The sequence below is a fragment of the Rousettus aegyptiacus genome, unplaced genomic scaffold (genome assembly GCF_014176215.1).
Source record: "Rousettus aegyptiacus isolate mRouAeg1 unplaced genomic scaffold, mRouAeg1.p scaffold_m13_p_3, whole genome shotgun sequence".
NCBI lineage: Eukaryota > Metazoa > Chordata > Mammalia > Chiroptera > Pteropodidae > Rousettus > Rousettus aegyptiacus.
In genome coordinates, this window is record NW_023416306.1 from 23,134,014 (window position 1) to 23,151,746 (window position 17,733).

General features: G+C 38.9%; 1 long non-coding RNA gene and 1 pseudogene across 1 annotated transcript in view; both read left to right on the plus strand.

The window, feature by feature from the left end:
* Window positions 1-16,484, plus strand: part of LOC107516405 — an 86,426-nt gene extending 69,942 nt beyond the window's left edge. The window contains exon 7 of the long non-coding RNA XR_001598288.2: window positions 16,195-16,484. This is a non-coding gene — a long non-coding RNA (uncharacterized LOC107516405). The remainder of the gene's footprint in view (window positions 1-16,194) is intronic.
* Window positions 6,425-6,543, plus strand: LOC118600540 (annotated as a pseudogene).
* Window positions 16,485-17,733: the final 1,249 nt, after the last annotated feature.

Genomic DNA, 17,733 nt, shown 5'->3' on the forward strand with positions numbered 1-17,733 from the left:
ATTAAAGCAAATCTCCAAGGGGAGCTGTGGAAGTGAGAATAGTACTTCCGTGTCTTAATCATGTAGGTGGTAGAGCAGCAGTTGGGATTGAATGGGGCGAGGAGCTGGACACGCTTCCAGACACACGTGGTTCCCTCCCTCACATCATTCAGGTCTCTGCTCGTACGTACCCTCCTCTGAGAGGCTTCTCCTGACCAGTAGAATTACTAAAGCAACCTTTCTTTAGATTGCTCTAAACTTGAAAATTCTATTTCTGAATTTCAGTGGATATAAAGTTAAGTTCAGTGAATGTGGAGAATGTCTTGATCTTGAATGCTAGGCCTTTATCCATTCACTCATTCAGCAAATATTTATGAAGGGCCTAATATATATCAGACACTATTCTAAGCACTTGGGATATAGCTGTGAACAAAATAGGCAAAAATCACTGCTCCTGTGAGTCCTAAGCATTAAGGCAAACGCAGTCTTAATTCAAATGGTTTACAGGGCTTCTTAGGTATGTTGCTTCCTGGTAATGGGCATTTGTCCAGCTGCTAACAAAAGAAAGTATTAAAAGTATCAACACAATAGTTTTTCTAAAATGTTAAGGTTATGGATTTTGTGCTTATATAAAAGGAGTAGTTTGAGAAGTCAAATTTGAAGACTGTCTTAAAACTATAATATTCTGAAAGGTATCATTTTATCTATCTATTGATCTATCAATCATCTATCTCTAATGGGCCATTTGATTCAAGTAACATGAAACCTAGCTAATTAAATTAATTTATTACAATTAACCCTTCCCCCATAAAAAAAAAAAAAAAACTCTACAAAAACCTAGAATATTCTATGAAGGAAACCAGATCAAATCTAAGTTGCTATCTGTGTGGTCGTGCATTCAGCCAGGCAGTAAGAGCTCAGTCAATGCTGAAATAGCACCCATGCCCTTAACTAGGATGCTTATGATCTAGAGAAGGAACATTCGTGGAATCAAGCCAGAAGCACACTGCAAGATGGATGTTCCAGGCGGCTTATATGCAAAAAAGCTACAAATGCACAGAGAAAGGAGTTCCCAATGCTCCTCGGGAACAGAGGAGATGATGCTAAACCTGGCTGTAAGAGAAAAGGAGAATTTCATAGGTAGGTACAGGGCAGAACTCCAGGCAAAGGAAACAAAAGGTGAGCCATCTGAACAAAAAACATCATAATGGTTCTGCTGTTACCTGTGACTAGGGTGCGTGTCCTCTATACTAGAGGGTATATGGGATGTGGTAGGAGAAGAAAGGTGGGTAGGGTATGGTAACACAGCTTTGCATACTATCCTCTGAGCAATGGGAACTATTAAATCCTTTTAAGTAGGAGAGAGACATGATCAGACTTGTGTTTTACAAACATTCTTGGAGCAATGTGAGGAATCAGACTAGAGATGGGGAGACCAGTTAGGTGGCTTTCCAGCACTCCAGGTGAGAACTACTGAGGGCCTAAATCAGGGTAGAGGGGATGGAGAGAGGGATCAGACACTAGAGAGAGATCAAGAGGAACAACTGGCAGAACTTAATATGGGAGGGATGAGGAGACCAGGTGGCAATAATTTTTTTTTGTTTGGGTAACTGAGTAAAGGGTGGAGTTCTCAATTTACATCTCCCTGTCCCTTCTTCCTGACATTAGGATGATGGTGAAACTAATTTTATTCTTTAAAAATCTAGACATCCTTAATTTACATACTGACATACTTTGGAGAATTATTCACCTTTTAGGCCATGCCAACCCATGTGAAAGGTCAGAAACTTGCCTTCCCAGCCTCCTTTGCAGTCAGGATCTAGACACATTAATCTGGCTTCACTAATCAGAGATACTAGGATTTTTTTGGAGGCTACTGACTTGAAGAAGCGATGCCACAAAATCCACTTTGGTGATGGTGATCACAAGCGGATGCAGTTCCTGGAGGAGTCAGAGGCAGAGGTGTTAGGGATGACCTACAGACCCTGCCTGTGTTGATGAGATGAGCTGAGTGTCTCTGCCCAGTGGTATAGCAGTTATATCTCTCTGGGACAACTCTGTGGCATCATTTGGGGGTTATTCCTGGATACGTAACCTTTAGTCCTCCCAGGCATTCTGTGAATTTCCTAATAGCCTTTACTAAATCTCTTTTCTGCTAAAACTAGGTCAAATGGTTTTGTTTTTAACTAAAATCCCTGACCGATATACTACTTCTCCCTGCAAATGACAGAAACCTTCCTCCATGTTAAATAGGTAACTAGTTACCTCAAAGCAAAGGTTACATAATAGCAGCACAATCATTATTACAAAATGTAGTAAGCCTTACTTTGTACTAGGCACTCTCCTAAGTGCTTTACATAGATACTTCGTTTACTTCTTGTATAAATTATCCCAATTTTACCAATGAGGAAATGGAAGCTGAAATGTCCCAAGATCAGACAGCTAGTAAGGTTTAGAACAGCTATTTGAACCCTGGTAGTTTGACTCCAAATCTAATACTTTTAATAGCTACTCTAAACTATCTTGATGTTAGAGAAGCTCATTGTTTGTACAGCATTGTAGTTCATCCAGTCCAAACTGTATCCTGTACCCAGTTTCCTCTACTATACCCCCAGTGAGTGGAAAATAATGAACTCTCACTAGGGAAAGTGGGGTTAACCTCCACAATGAAAATTTAAAGACTAAATGGAGCAAGAAGACATTCTTGAAATCACTCCAGGTACAAGACACTAGGCATCAGGCTGTACTGGTTAGGACGGTTTCGGCTATAAACAACAGAAACCCCAAATAGCAGAATCTTAAATACAACAGATATTTGTTATGTCATTTGTCAAGAAGACAGGTAGGCTGTTTCAAGTCTGGATAAGTAGCTGCATACTATCATAGAGCCAGGTTTTATATCTTTATTCTGCGTCCAGAGAGGAATTTTTGGCCTCAGGCTGACAAAATGGCTGCTCTAGATAGCGGCAGGCAGCATGGCCTCACAAGACTGCTTTCAAAGTGGGGAAGCTGGATATGACAACGAAAAGGGGCCTCCTTTACATAAAATCGCTCACTTTAGAAAAATAATAATTTTTGTATCGAAGTAACATTGGTCACAAACAATATAAAAGTTTCAGGCGTACAACACTATAATTCAATACCTATATACACTATAGCGTGCCCAGCACCAAAAGTCTAGTTTTCATTTGGTTCTCCCCTAAACCAGTCATCAACAAATAGGAATGAGATTACTGTGACTGGCTTAGATGACTTGTCATCTGGAAAGGGTAAGTCCTACCTTTCCTGAGCGCTTGGCTATCTGCCTAACACCTGAACAAAATCTGGCTTATGTATGGAGGAAGGGAGTGCGTGGAAGTGGCTGCCGAGTAGGAAATAGACGATCTGCTACAGCGGACTGTGCGTCAGGAGACCTGGCTTCTGGTCTGAGCTGATTTGTTTAAGAAACATTTTTTTTTTTTTTAATTAGTGTTGAGTGCTGTGTGACCTTTGGGCCTGCCCATTTCTTGCTACGTGTTTTTGGCAAATCACTTGATCTCTCTGGGGTTGGCTTCCTTATTTCTAAAATGAAATGGCCAAAGTAGATGATTTTGAGGTCTTTCCTCATATTTCACTCATTTACCTCTCTTCTCTTTTGTCACGCTATTACATTCAGAGCTATAATTTTTTCTGCCAAAGACCTTCAGAGGTGGCTAGTTTGGGGCAATAGATAATTTATTCCTTCTTACCACCTAAAACCATGCTTTTCAACATAGGATTTCCACACTCATGGCATATGAGTCGTGAGTCAGTGGATATGTAAAGCTGTAAGAGAAGCATGGTGTGTCTTCCAGGATTTTACCCAAAGATTTGGGAGAAAAGCCTTTGACATTTTTGTATTCCGTTACATAATTGTGGGCATATTATGGACTCTAGTACAAAATGGCCACATCCTTTATGGGGAAATATTTATTCTTCTCTGTGGCTGGGGGTCTTTAGATAGAAAACTGTGTGGCAGTGGCAGTGACTAATATATTCTGAATTCAAAGAGTGACTTAGATTATTTACATACCACTTGGGGCTGTTATCTAGATTAGGATTTCTCACCCTTAGCACATTGACATTTTGGGCCAAATAATTCCTTGTAGGGGGCTGTCTGTGCATTGTAGGAAATTTTAGAAGCATCTTCGGCCTTTACCCATTAGGTGCCAGTAACAGTTTTCTAGGTATGACCATCAAAAAACGTCTTCAGATACTGCCAAATGTCCCCTGGGGGGCAAAAGCACCCCAACTGAGAATCAATGATGTAGATGATTAGCATTTGAATTCTTACTCTGTCCCTTACTTAGGATTAATGATTGTGTTACCCTGGGCAAAGTATCTAATATCTGTGAGCTTCAGCTTCCTTATCTGCCAAATAGGGCCAGCTCATAGAATTGTTGTCTACATTAAATGAGGTCACAGGTGTTAAAGAGTCCAGCACAATGCGTAGCCTGTAATAGGCTTTCCATGAATTTTAGTTCTTCTTCAGTTTTCTAGGGCTGTAAAACTTCCCAATTAGAAAGGAACTTAGAAGCCATCTTATCAGATTCTTTATTTTATAAATTGAGAGACTGAGGTTCATAGCGATAATCTGTCTTCACAACCCTAAATCTGTCTTTATACTGAAGTAATGCAAAAGAGACATATTGAAATAGAATTGTACAGAACTGGATGAGTTCAAAGGCTCTTTCCTGTCAAGGCTGATTTATAAGACTCTTGCTCCTGTGGATTTCCTCATGATATATTACCTCTGAGAGAATTCCTGAAGCACTAAATCCCTTGTGTGACTCAGACTGAGTTCAAATGTTTTGTTTTAGAGACCATCACTTATCTCTTTGGAAGCAGTTGTCCTGTGCACTTTGGATGTTGGGGAATGTTAAACATTGAAACAAAATGTGTAGAATATGAGAGTTAATGCTCTGAGCCAGCCAAAGTTTTTAAGAAATTTACATTCACCAAGAACATATAACAATTGTTCAAGAATCAGAAAGATTAATGGGTGACTCCAATTATGCTGTTTCTTCTCTGTCAAGGACAAGGCTATTCCTACTAAAAAGACTGAGACTAACTGATAAAAGATACTAAAGCCTCTGAGATGGGCGAGGTGGGGTAAGAGCTGTCCTACAATAGTTCTTGTCTACTGGACTGAACAAACCACTGTACAAGCTATTGGAAGATTTACTGAGGCGATCACAGCACCACTACTGATTATCTGAGGGACTCGAAGAAAATAGGAATTATACTAGAGGACTAAGAATGGGCAAATGTTCTGATTTTTAGGAAATACAGTTAACTTTTTCCTCTCCCCCACCTCTACCAACTATGACTTCATGAGTTTGGCACCAGTCTTAGGTAAAATTCCATAAAAAAATTATTGTACTAATGGCTTATGTGAGCTTACAAATTAAGCAGCAGTCCCACTAAGCCAGTAGCGCTGCAGTAAAGTTGATCATACCAGAGTAATCTAATTTCCTTTTTTGATTAAGGCCATTAGAATGGCTCAACAGGAATGGAATGAGCACAGAATATCCAAATGACAGCAAGGCATGTCACTTGTGATATCGTTGAAGGTAAGATATGGAAAGATGAGCTGGATGTAGCTATCATGTGATGGCTGCATAACTGTATACAGTGGGTACCAGTCAATGGATGGTTAGTGATAAAGAAGCAGATCCCCAGTGGCTGCTGCAGGGCTTTAGCCCTAGGCCTGTGCCTGTCCACACTTTATTAGCATATTTATCATATCAAGCAATGAATGTGCTATAGTCTTGGCTCTTTTGGGATCTGCTTGGCCCACAGTCCTTAAAGAAGGGATAGTTATAAACAGCCAAGTGACTCCAGGTATCAGGGTACAGCTTATTGTACACATTGCCTCGGGGATATGTCCATAATACTGGAGGTCCTTGTAGATCTAGCCCCTTACTACCTCTCAACTTTCATTTTTGCTGCCCCCTTCACCATGGCTCCAATCTTTAGCCATACAGTGCCTTCTATACACCATGTTGATTTACATCCCCTTTGTTTTGTACCTTTTCCTGTACATGACTTGAGCACCCCGTTTTTCTTCCACCTACTTCATCTCTCTGACAAGTTCCTGCTCATATTCAAGACTCAGATAAACCTTTCTGTCTTCTGTAAAGACGTTCCTTTCTTCCCACCCTCTTTCGGCCCCATGGCGAATAAATTCTTGCCCATCTGAATTTTGGTTCTTGTACTCATCTCTGTCATTGTTTGAGTAATTATCACACTGTATTAACAACCTGTTTACTTGTCTGCGTCCCCTGCCCTCAGTTCTCTACCCCGACCAGCCACTACTCATACAAACACTTTTAGCTCCTTGAGAACAGGGACCGGATCCTACCCAGAACCGGCACATATCAGAGGCCCTCAGTAAAGGAATTACTGAATAAAAATGAATACATGAGTCTGTGGCCATGCTACCCTGAACGTGCCCGATTTCATCTGATCTTGGAAGCTAAGCAGGGTCGAGTTCGGTTAGTACTTGGATGGGAGACCACCTTGGAATACCAGGTGCAGTAGGCGTTAAAAAAAATAAAATGAATGAATGAATGAATGGCTTGTATAAAACCTATTATTCTGTCTCTCTGTTACCGAGTCTCGGCCTGTTAAGGATCACAGTTAACATTTCTATGTAGCCTGGCTCCTTAGACTCAGCTTTCCCAAGGATTAAAAAAAGAATTACACCAAACAGGATTCCTTTACCTTCTGGTCACCTGCTGTCTCAACAAGGGGTTATAAATGCACTGAAGCAGCAACAGAACCCTTTATCATAGTACGCACAAACCATACTGCCGCAATTTCACAGAGCCTCCCAGGGCTATTATTAGTGCCTTGATTCACTTGGAAGCACACACCAAAAGTTCAATTTTTCAAAGCTCCCCGCTTGTGGGACCCAAGAAGGCATATCTATACCACCTAGAAAGGAGGAGGCATTTTTAGAACTATTGGCTGCACTTTTGAAAAGGGAGTTGAGCCTCACTCATCTCTTTTCTTCCAATTGACTCAAAGAGTAGTAAGTACCACCTTGTTTAAATACCATCAGATCAGGGGGCACAAAGAATAATTCAACCTTCCTGGTGCTCTAGGAAGAGTCTAGCTATCATGGGCAGATCTAAGCCTCTAAAAAGGATGCACTATGGTATAATGAAATAATTAAAATTCAAATGGGGGCACCGAATGCAAGTCAGCAGGCATTTGTCCATGCCAATTATTCAGTTCTAAATAGCTAGACCAGGCAGCATTTGTTTCAGGTTGGCTGAGTTGCCTGGCTGGAGATGGGCAGTCTGGCATGCTACCAGTGTTTCTGAGTCCATTTCAGTCCCCATGTAATGGGAGTTGGCATTTAGGACCCACCAAAGTGCAAGGGATGATGCTGTACTGGTGATCCTTCACATTAAGAGCTAGGACTGGCCTCACATACAGATTCCTGCCAAGCCAGGGGGCAAAAACCTGGGGTTCTGGAGCTAACAGAGCAGGGTGTAATCTTCAATCGATCACAGAGTAACAAGGAAGGACCCGATTGGTCACCTTTAAAGAGGCATCTGAATTTATTAATAGTGTACATACAAAGACTTTACTGTTTAATCACAAACAAGTGTGAAACACTTAGAAATTTGTAATCCTTATTATATGACACTCTGGCCTGCTGGTAAAACTTTCATCTGAAGCTCTCAAAATACTTAATGGCTAGTACTTACTAATAATAATAAGGTTATATGATTAGGCAGAACTTTGCACTGTGGCCTCCATGTTCTCACAATGCCCTGGCTGGGGAGCTTTAGAGTTCTTGGATTCTGCTTTCTAGTCGAGAAACAAGGATTCGAGAGCTCTGTAGCGTATGAAGGTAAGTAGAAACTTAACCTGTTTGGGACTATTTCTAAAGAGGAAGCATCACGAGCAAAGAACCCCACAGGTATCAGGAAGGGGCATGCCTTTTATCTGCTATGGTTCAAGCTCCCCTCTTTTGGAGAGCAGAGGACAGTGGATCATACACACTGCTCTTCTCTATTTGTCTTTTGAAGTCTAGGGGCCTAAAAAGACATCTGCAGGATCTAGAGCTAGGAAGGCCCGGTCAGAGGGAGAGGGAAACTTGTTGAACACCTGATTTTAGACTCCTCAGAATAATGGAAGAGAATATGAAGGAATCAGGGCTTCATAGGCCCTACTTTCAGAAAGGTTAGGGCAAAGATAAAGTTAGATCCCTGACTCACACTGTGATGGTTAATTTTATATTTTAACTTGCCTGAGCCAAGTTGATGAACCACCAGTCTAGCTGTCTCTGCGAAGGTGTTTTTTAGATGAGAGTAACATTTAAATCAATAGAGTTGGAGTAAAGCAGATTATTCTTTGTAATGCGGGTGGACCTCACTCAATCACTTGAAGACCTTAAGAGAAAAAAGACTGAGGTCTCCCAAGAAAGAGGGAATTAAGGTAGCAGACAGCCTTGGGACACCAGCTACAACATCAACGCTTCCCTGGGTCTCCAGGTGCCAGCCTGCTTTGCAGATTTCTGACCTGCCAGCCCCTACAATCACATGAGTTAATTCCTTAAATTCTTTTTCTGTTTCTGTTTCTCTCCCATCCCCCCCCACTCTCTCTCTCTCTCTCTCTCTCACACACACACACACTCACACACACACACACACAGCCTATTGATTCTGTTTCTCTGGAGAACACACACTATATACTGAAATAAATTTAGATGGCGTAAAGAATTAAATGTAAACAAACAAAAGGATAAAAGTACTAGGAGGGAATATTGGCAAATTTTTTGGCAGGTGTGGGAGGTAGTGAAGGCCTTTTTTAAAAATGCACACTATAAGTAGAAACCATAAACAGAAAATAAGGACAGATTTGACTGGGAGGTCTGTATCTTCTAACTGTCCAGAAGTACCATAAGCATATAAAAAGGCAAATGATAAACTTTGGAAAATTAAAAATATATGTGTCAGACAGAAAGTTGATGCATTTTATTTACAAAGAACTGTTACGAAGGAATAAAGTAAACTGACCATCTTGATAGAAAAATGGGCAAGAACGAACAAGTCACAAAAGAAAAACAAGTGACAAACACATGGAAGCGGTTAATATCAAAGAAATGTAAAGACAAATAAAATTTAATTTTGGCCAATCGAGTGATTAAAAACTTAAAAGGATATTCATAGGCAGTGCTAGCAATAATGTAGTAAAAGAAGTTGGAATAAATAAGTTAACCTTGTCTTAGAGTCCCTTAGATTTCCATGCCTAAGATTACCTTCAGACAGATGTGTACACATTTTTAGAAGTATGCTACCCTCTGCAATATAGCGGCATATAACTGAAAGCAACCTAAATGTCTATCAATAAGGTAATAGTTCAATAAATTATGGTAAATACATGTAATTAATTTAAAATGAACTTGCTAATTGTATTTATTTACCTAGACAGATGCCCATTGTTTATTAATAAAAAGGGGAGTTATAAAACAGATGCACGGTACAATCTCAGTTTTGAAAATATGTATTACATATGTGGGTAAGTCAGCATTCTTGAATAGAAGAAAGTCTGGAAAGAAATATACCAAAATGTTAATAATAGTGAGTGGAGAGTTATTGGTGACTTAAATTTCCATTTGAGTGTGTTTATGTGGTGGGAATAGAGAATGTTATCTGTAATTTTTCTACTAAAACCTTATATTACTTGTATAATAATAAAAAAAAGGTTCTTTTTATAGTATAGTATGTATGGAGTGGAGGAGGTGGGGAGGTGGGGGTGGGGCCAGTCGAATTAAGAACCAAAAATGAGGGGCAAGAATTTCCGCAATTTGTAAGAGTTCAGAAACCTCTGTGCTGGTCTCACACTTGCCATTCTTCTGTTCCCCTGACTTGATTAGCCGTATACTTATGAAAAATTGACCTTATTTTGGGGAAGCAGAGAATGAGGGAAGCAAAGGAAACTGCATCCTATCCTATAACTAATGAGAGGCAGCCTTAGAGAGGAGGCATACATCCTTTGAAGAGAGTCGAAAATAGATAATCCCAAGGACCACAAGAAGGAGATGGGGGTCTGTGCCAAAATGGGGTGAAATGGCCGCCCTGGAGGAAGCAGGAAAGGTCTGCACTTTAGAACTGGGAATTTGCGGGCAGACACCTATGAGTTAGGCCAGTCCCAAATACTTGCTGGCCCAGAGCCAGAGACCCGTGTACATATCTCCAGATGTACACTAATGTTTGAAAACCACTGCCTAATTTATTCACAAAAATCCAGCAGCTCCGCAGGTATTTTACAAGGAGAAAATTAAAGGGCTCCTCTGGAGAAACTGTTTCCAGGGAAAGGAGTATATAATATTGACACCCCCTGTGAAGAAAGCCAGCTTGCCCAATAGTCAAGCATGCATTTAACAAGCCTTTGTCGCGCAAACACAGCTTCCATCAGCTTTTTAATTTCCCATCATTAGCCATGAATGGACAATCGAGTATCATGAAATATTTAAGGATAGCCTCCAACATTGAAAAAAAAAAAAAAAGAAACCAAACCAAGTAGAGAGAAAAAAAAGAATATATGGAGCAATACTTAGAAAGTTGAGAATTAAAATTTTTCAAGAGGAAAGAGAAAATATTGTATCCCTTAAACAAGAGCAGAGTCCTGTGTTTTTTTTTTTTTTTAAAGAAGTACAATCAAAGAATAAAACAAAACACTCAGATAAAAGAATATGGTAGCTGAACGTTTTGTGGGTTCCTGTGACTGTCTACACATTCAGTGATTCTCTAGAAGGATGCAGACTCAGAGGTAGTCGTAATCGAATCATGACTACTGTTATTATAGCAAAAGGATCACAGGAGGATCAGCAAGAAAAAAATACTTTAGACAGAGTCTGGAGGAATCCCATGCAGGCTTCCAAAGTTTTCCCTCTTAGTAGTGTGGGTTGTTGCACAGGACATACTCTGGCCTTCAGCAGCGAAACGTAGGAACTTTGCAGTATTTTTGTCCAGATAAGCCCTCTTTATAATCAGAGTTTGTATTGCTGATCTTTTAAGTGCTCTGCCAATGCAACCAGCCACAATTACTAAAGTTCCAGACTCTCAGAAGGAAAGCAGGTGTTCATCTTAAATCATATTGTTTGCACTAACAATGTAGCCAGGCTATAGAACAGAATTCAGTGCCCCAGGCGCACAAAACAACCTCATCACTTAGTCGCATGCGGTCACACACCAGAGGCCAAGTCCTAAGAGCTATCTTAGAGATAGCAACATCAGGCTGTGTTAACTCTTTCCTGCAGATTGAAATGGAAAATTCAAAACACGAAAAACAAAATTAAAAGAAAAAAACGTCTTTTGAGTATTGGCAAAGAAGGAAAAGAAATGGAAAATAGAAAAATGATAAAATTAAGGAATCAGTCTAGAAAGTCTGATATCCAGGATGAGCAAACAGACAAAGTGGGTGGAAGGAAAATATAGAAGAAAAATTTATATAATTGAGGAACAAGTTTTCATATTGAAAGAGCCCATTAACAACACAACCTGATGGAGACGGATGAAGAGATTGTGAGTGATTACTAACTCCCTTTGTGTCTGGGACTTCCAGCTATCCTGAGCAGACATGTTATCCTCCATTTGCCCTTTTTCACTTAATTTACATTTTAATTGATTTCTTTTTACCTGCTTATGTAAGACTACCACCTTGTCTATTTTCTGCCAAAAGCAAGGGTTTATGTGCCTTATTTCTTCTGGAGGAGTTTGTGTGCTGTTTGTATTACTCAGTTGCTTTGTGACCTGTGTTCTTTGATGTATTCAAATATATTATCTTTAAAAAAAAAATTATCTAACTTAAAAAAAAAGGAGTGGTGGTGGGAAAACATTTAAAAGCAGAGTTAGAACCAATCCTGTCTGCAATGCCTGGTGCTTCCTACTTCTGAAGCTTTTGTGGGAAAAAAATTATTAGAAAAATCAATTCACATGTTATCAATATTCCCCTCCTCAGCAACTTTGTTTGCAACTTTCCCTGTTTTGCTAAGTCACTAAGAAAAAGCATTTCTATTTACTTTTTATCTTCCAAAAATTCAGTGGTCTCATTCATCCTTATCTTTCCCACTGTCTTTATTCCTGGGAGTTTTTAAAAAAACTTTTATTACTTTAATATCAATTTATATGGGTTTGAGCAGGGAATGGATATAAGTATACACTTTTAAATTAAATTTATTGAGGTGACATTGGTTAATAAAATCATATAGATTTTGAGTGTATAATTCTACAACCCATTATTTCTATATTGCATGGTGTGTTGACTACTCAAGGTTAAATTTCTTTCCATCACCATATATTTGACCCCCTTTACCTCCCTAAATCTATACTTTTATTCTGTTGTATTTGTACTGGATTGTTGAAAACAACTTTATGTAGAGAGTGGGCCATGAGGTGATTTCGCTTTATGTAGGTTAAATACAGTATTTTTTTAAAAAAAGAAGTGATTTTCAAACACTGATATCTTAGTTTTTCATAACAATAAGGCATCTTTAGCCAAACTTCTACACCTAAGTAAGCTGGGACACTACTATTGAGAATTATTGAGTTAATCAAAAACCTCAGGAAGTTTTGCTAAACTTTCCATTTTATTTTCCTATGTGACTATATCATTTTTTTTTTTTTTAATCTTGAATTATCGGGGAGTTTTCCTCAGCTTTTCACTTGACTCCTAAGCTATTTTCTGACTAACCATTGATGTGCAAGTTATTCACAGGGCATGTTTGGCCTCTTTTTGGCCAATACCATTTAGGGACTAGTGATACTCATCTGACAAAAGCTTGAAGACCAAACACCTCAAGGTTTTTTGTGAAGGCCCCCAAAGGCGAGTGTCACTTATGGTGTAAGTGAATATGTTTTCCTCTCTTGAACTGTGATTTTTCTTCTTTGTTTTGGTGTTCAAGTACTTTTCTAGCTTATTAAGGAGAAGTTATTCAGCTATTTCCTGTTTAAGACATCTTCCAGCAGTCTGGGGATCAAGAAAATCTTAGTCATATTTTACAATTTTATTCACTAAGATTTATTAAGATGCGGTGGACTTTTATGAGTCTCTAGAAAATGAAGAGATATAATTCACATACTATTTAATTCAGCCTCTTAAAGGGTACAATTCGATTGTTTTTGGTATATTCCATCGCTGTGCTTTTTAGTTAGGGTAATGTATATATATAAAAAACATAAAATTTGTCATTTGAACCATTTTTAACTATTTAAGTATATAATTCAATGGCATTAATTATATTCACAATGTTGTACAACCATCCCAACTATTTATAATTTTTTTTTGTTATCCCCAAACAGAAACTCTGCAATCATGAAGCAATCCATTTAGCTTTAACATACTAGCAATTACTATTCTAGACAAAACTTTTCAAAGACTAATTTTAATTCCCAATCCCAGTGTTATAGGTCTGTTATGTGCTATTACACATTTATACACACTCTGAGTGTTGTTCTAAGCCCCATCGTGGGCACATTAATTGCTCTAAAGAAAGTCAGAGCAAAAGGGGTAAATGAAATGTGGGGTTTTAGTTGGACCTTGTAATTATGAGCCATTAGAGAGTCTTCATAATCCCATCAGCAGGTTTCAGTCAACTTTCAAATTAAGCCAGATAGCTTTCAAAAAATATTCACTACCAATTGGTGAATTTGGGGGCTTTTAGAGGCGTTAGCCACCAATTCTCCTCAGGAAGTGACAGAAAAGTTGTTACAAGCATTCATTGCTGAGAAAAGCTCCACGTGTCCCTAGGTAGTCCTTCAGGGTTTGTAACTCATTCATGGCACAGAAACTGGTTGTTTATTTCCTGGTCCTGAGGATTTCAGATATCCTTACCCATTGGATACCTTCTTTGAATTGGTGTTGGATTAATATGTCCATAAGATCGGAGAGAAATAAGATTAGTAGGAAAGTTTCATCTGTTTGCATATTGAAGAGGTAAATTAAACTTGCTGTCCTTGGAGTTGCCATCTTTTTCCTTCCTTTTTTCCCCTAAAGTCCTTTGGCGACAGTGCTCCATTATTACTCAGAAATTGCACCAGTAAGTAGAAGGATCCGAGAAGTGAGTTTCAGCTGCCCTAAAATAACACGAGGTACTTCTTGGATGGTAAATTTGCTCCACTGGGTGTTCAAGCAAAGGTTGGATCATTAGGTACCAGAAATAGGGGGAAGGATTGTTCATGGATGTGGTAGGGGATTGAGAAAATAACAAGTTTCTTTCAAATTCTGAAATTCTGTGACATTGTGGGCATTGCATAGTGGTAAAGAATGTGAACTTAATCATACAGACCTGCATTCAAATTTTGGCTTTTTACTTAACCAGATAATGTAGCTTTAAGCAAATTATTTAACTTTTTTTCTTCTTTTGCAAGGCAACCCTTGGTTGACCTCACAGATTGCAAAGACCTCATCAGCTTACAATCTCTTATTTTTTATCTTTTACATCTACAGCACCTGGTCTTCCTAGGTGGTCTCCCATCCAAGTACTAACCAGGCTCCAACCTGCTTAGCTTCCAAGTTCGGGTGTGCCTAGGGTGGCATGGCTGAAAACTTGAGCTAGATTTTGAACCCAAACCTGGCTGATATTGAAGCTGCATTCTTTGCATCATTCTATACTACTACAAGTTATAGGTCATGTTTTGAATCTTGGTAATTGTTACTACATTGGGACTGATAGGTTATCATGTAATACCACTGGTAAAAATTGGCAATAATTTGGTGAATTATTATTCTGTAGAGTATCAACCTGGAAAATTTAAGATTTCTGAATTGGGGTATCTAAATTACACAAACCATTATTTGAGCTCATGCTCTAGATTGCAAACATGAATTTTGGATTAGAAAGAGTGAGGGCGGTAGAGTAATGCCTCATTTGCCTCATTTATGGACCCCAGTGGTTCCTCCACCATCAGATATGGCTTCTCTTTGGAATATTTGAATTGCCAGCATCACTGCTCTTCCACTTTGGGGCCTTTATTAAGTAAAATAAGAGTTACTTGAACACAAACACTGCAATACCATACAGTCGATCTGATAACTGAGATAGCTAAGTGACTGATGGGGAGGGAGCATATACAGCGTGGATGTACTGGACAAAGGGATGATTCACATCTCAGGGAGGGTGCAATGGGACATCTCAAGATTTCATCATGCTGCTCAGAATGGTACACAATTTAAAACTTATGAATTGTTTATTTCTGGAATTTTACACTTAATATTTTGGGACCACTTTTGGCTGCAGGTAACTGAAATGGCAGAAAGCTAAATGGACTACAGTAATTAGGAAATGATGGTTACCAAAGAAGGCTGTGAATAGCAAAGGAAGTGTTAAACTCTCGGGATGCTAGCATCAGCAGAATCTTAGTGATAATTTACAAAATGAGGCTGAGAGAGGCAAAGTCAAGTAGCTACTTAATGCCAGAGCCAGCAGGAGAGAAGCCAGCCCTCATTCTTAGAACAATGCTCATTTTACCTAAGCTCCCTTTGTAAATGTGAAGGTAGTTCACAGCCAATCTGGACACATCAGAACAAAAGTATACTTGTTTTCTTAAAGTAAATTCACTTGTTTATTGTCAAGGTTCCTCTTTTCCTTATGCTTGGGTGATTTCATCTATAGCCATCTAAAACCAATGGTTCTGATACCCTAATTTATGTAGGGACACAATTCCATTGTGTGGATGTACCATATTTATTTACCTACTCTCCTATTGATTGACACTTAAATTGTATTCAATTTTTAAAATCATAAGCAATGCATATGGTGAACTTTGTAAAGATTGGCATTTTAAAGTTTTTAGCTTACAATTGATTTACCGATCATTTATCAAGTATCCATTCTGTGACTGGCACTATAGTTTTTTTTTTTTTTAATGACATCACCAATAAGAACAAACTTTGCCTATCAGCTTACAAGATAAAAATGGGATTACTCTATTAACTGCCCAGTCCAAAATAACCTTCATCATAGAGCTATAATTTCAGGAGAGCCTGCTCTATGCATTTACTATGGTAGATATTTTACAAGCATTTATCCATAGATAGGTAACTAGTATTCTCATTATACAGATGAAGAAACTGAGTCCTAGAGAGGTTAGGTAAACTGTTCAAGGACACATAATGAATAGCAGTAGAATTGAGTTCAGTCATTCATTCAACAAATTTTGTTTGTTTGTTTTCCAGGAGTACCTACCAAGTGCCAAGCATTCTTCGTGAGTCACTTTGGGAATTAGTACAATGGTAAGTAAACCAAATATGGTGCTTATGCTCTGAATGGCAGACAGTAAACAAATAAACAAAGGTAGAGATACATACATACATTCATCTGCTGTGTAACATTTCAGTCAGTAATGGACCGCATATATGACAGTGGTCCCATAGGATTGTAAAACATGGAGCTAAAACATTCTTATTGCCTAGTGACATGGTAGCAACCATAACATCATAGCACAATGCGTTACTCATGTGTTTGTGGTGCTGCTGGTGTAAACAAACCTGCGCTGCCAGTCCTATAAAAGTATGGCACATACAATTATATATAGTAAATAATACTTGATGATAAACATCTATGCCACTGGTTTATCTATGTAGTGTACTGTACTTTTTATTGTTATTTTAGAGTGTACTCTTTCTACTTATTAAAAAAAGTTTACTGTCTTATGCCATGTTATACTGGCAGCAGCCTCCTACATCTCATGTTTACTACATCTCTTGATTGAATCATTTTCTCTTGTGCTTTATTTAATCTTGTATTGTTTTAGACAGTAACATGTTATGCAGGTTTCTATCCTAGGAGCAATAGGCTTTACCATATAGTCTAGGTGTGTCGCAGGCCACACCCCCTAGGTTTGTGTCAGTACACGCTATGTTGTTCACGCAATGATGAAATCACCTAACGTTGCATTTCTCAAAATGTATTCCTGTCACTAGGCGGCACATAATTGTAATTACAAATTGTGACAAGTGCTATGAAGGAAATTACTGGATGCAGGGGTAGAGAATATGGGAGCAGGGTCAGGAGGAGGATTGCTGCTTAGATTGGATGATCAGAAAGGCCTTTCAAAGGAGCTGACATTTAGTTGAAACCATGAAGAGAGAAGGCAGAGTTCTTCCAGTAGAGGCCACAGCTGATTTGAAGGCTCTGTAGTGGGAAAAAACTTGGTGTGCTCAAGGAACTAGAAGGACTCCAGTGTGGCTGCAGGGAAGCTGGTGAGGTCAGAGTAGTCAAGATGAGGGTAAAGAGAAGGCAGCTCTGATTCTATGGGATTTCCTAGACCAAAGACAGACATATGCATTTGATTTGCCATGGATTAGGACAGTCATCAAAAACTTAAGCAGGAGGTAAAATTGTCTTACTTATTTTTTTAAGTAATCATTTTGGCTTTTCTGTGAAGAAGAGGTTGGAGAGAAGATAGAGTAGAAGCGTTGAGACAATTTAGGAGGACATAGCCATTATCCAGGAGCAAGTTAACCATGATTCAGGCTAAGGTGGTCATATTGAGGAGGGCAGGGAGGAGGAAAATCTACCTATTTCTTGGTGGTATAAATAACAGGATTCTGAGACCCCAGGATTGGCTCTTTCGTATGCAACAGAAACTGCATCTCCCTCACTGGGAATGGGTGGAGCTTATGGAAGATTCTTATTTTTGGAATCCTCTAAATGTTCAACTGTTGGCTTCTGAAAATTGAAAATCCTCTCTTTCAAGTCTTGAAAATGTCTTT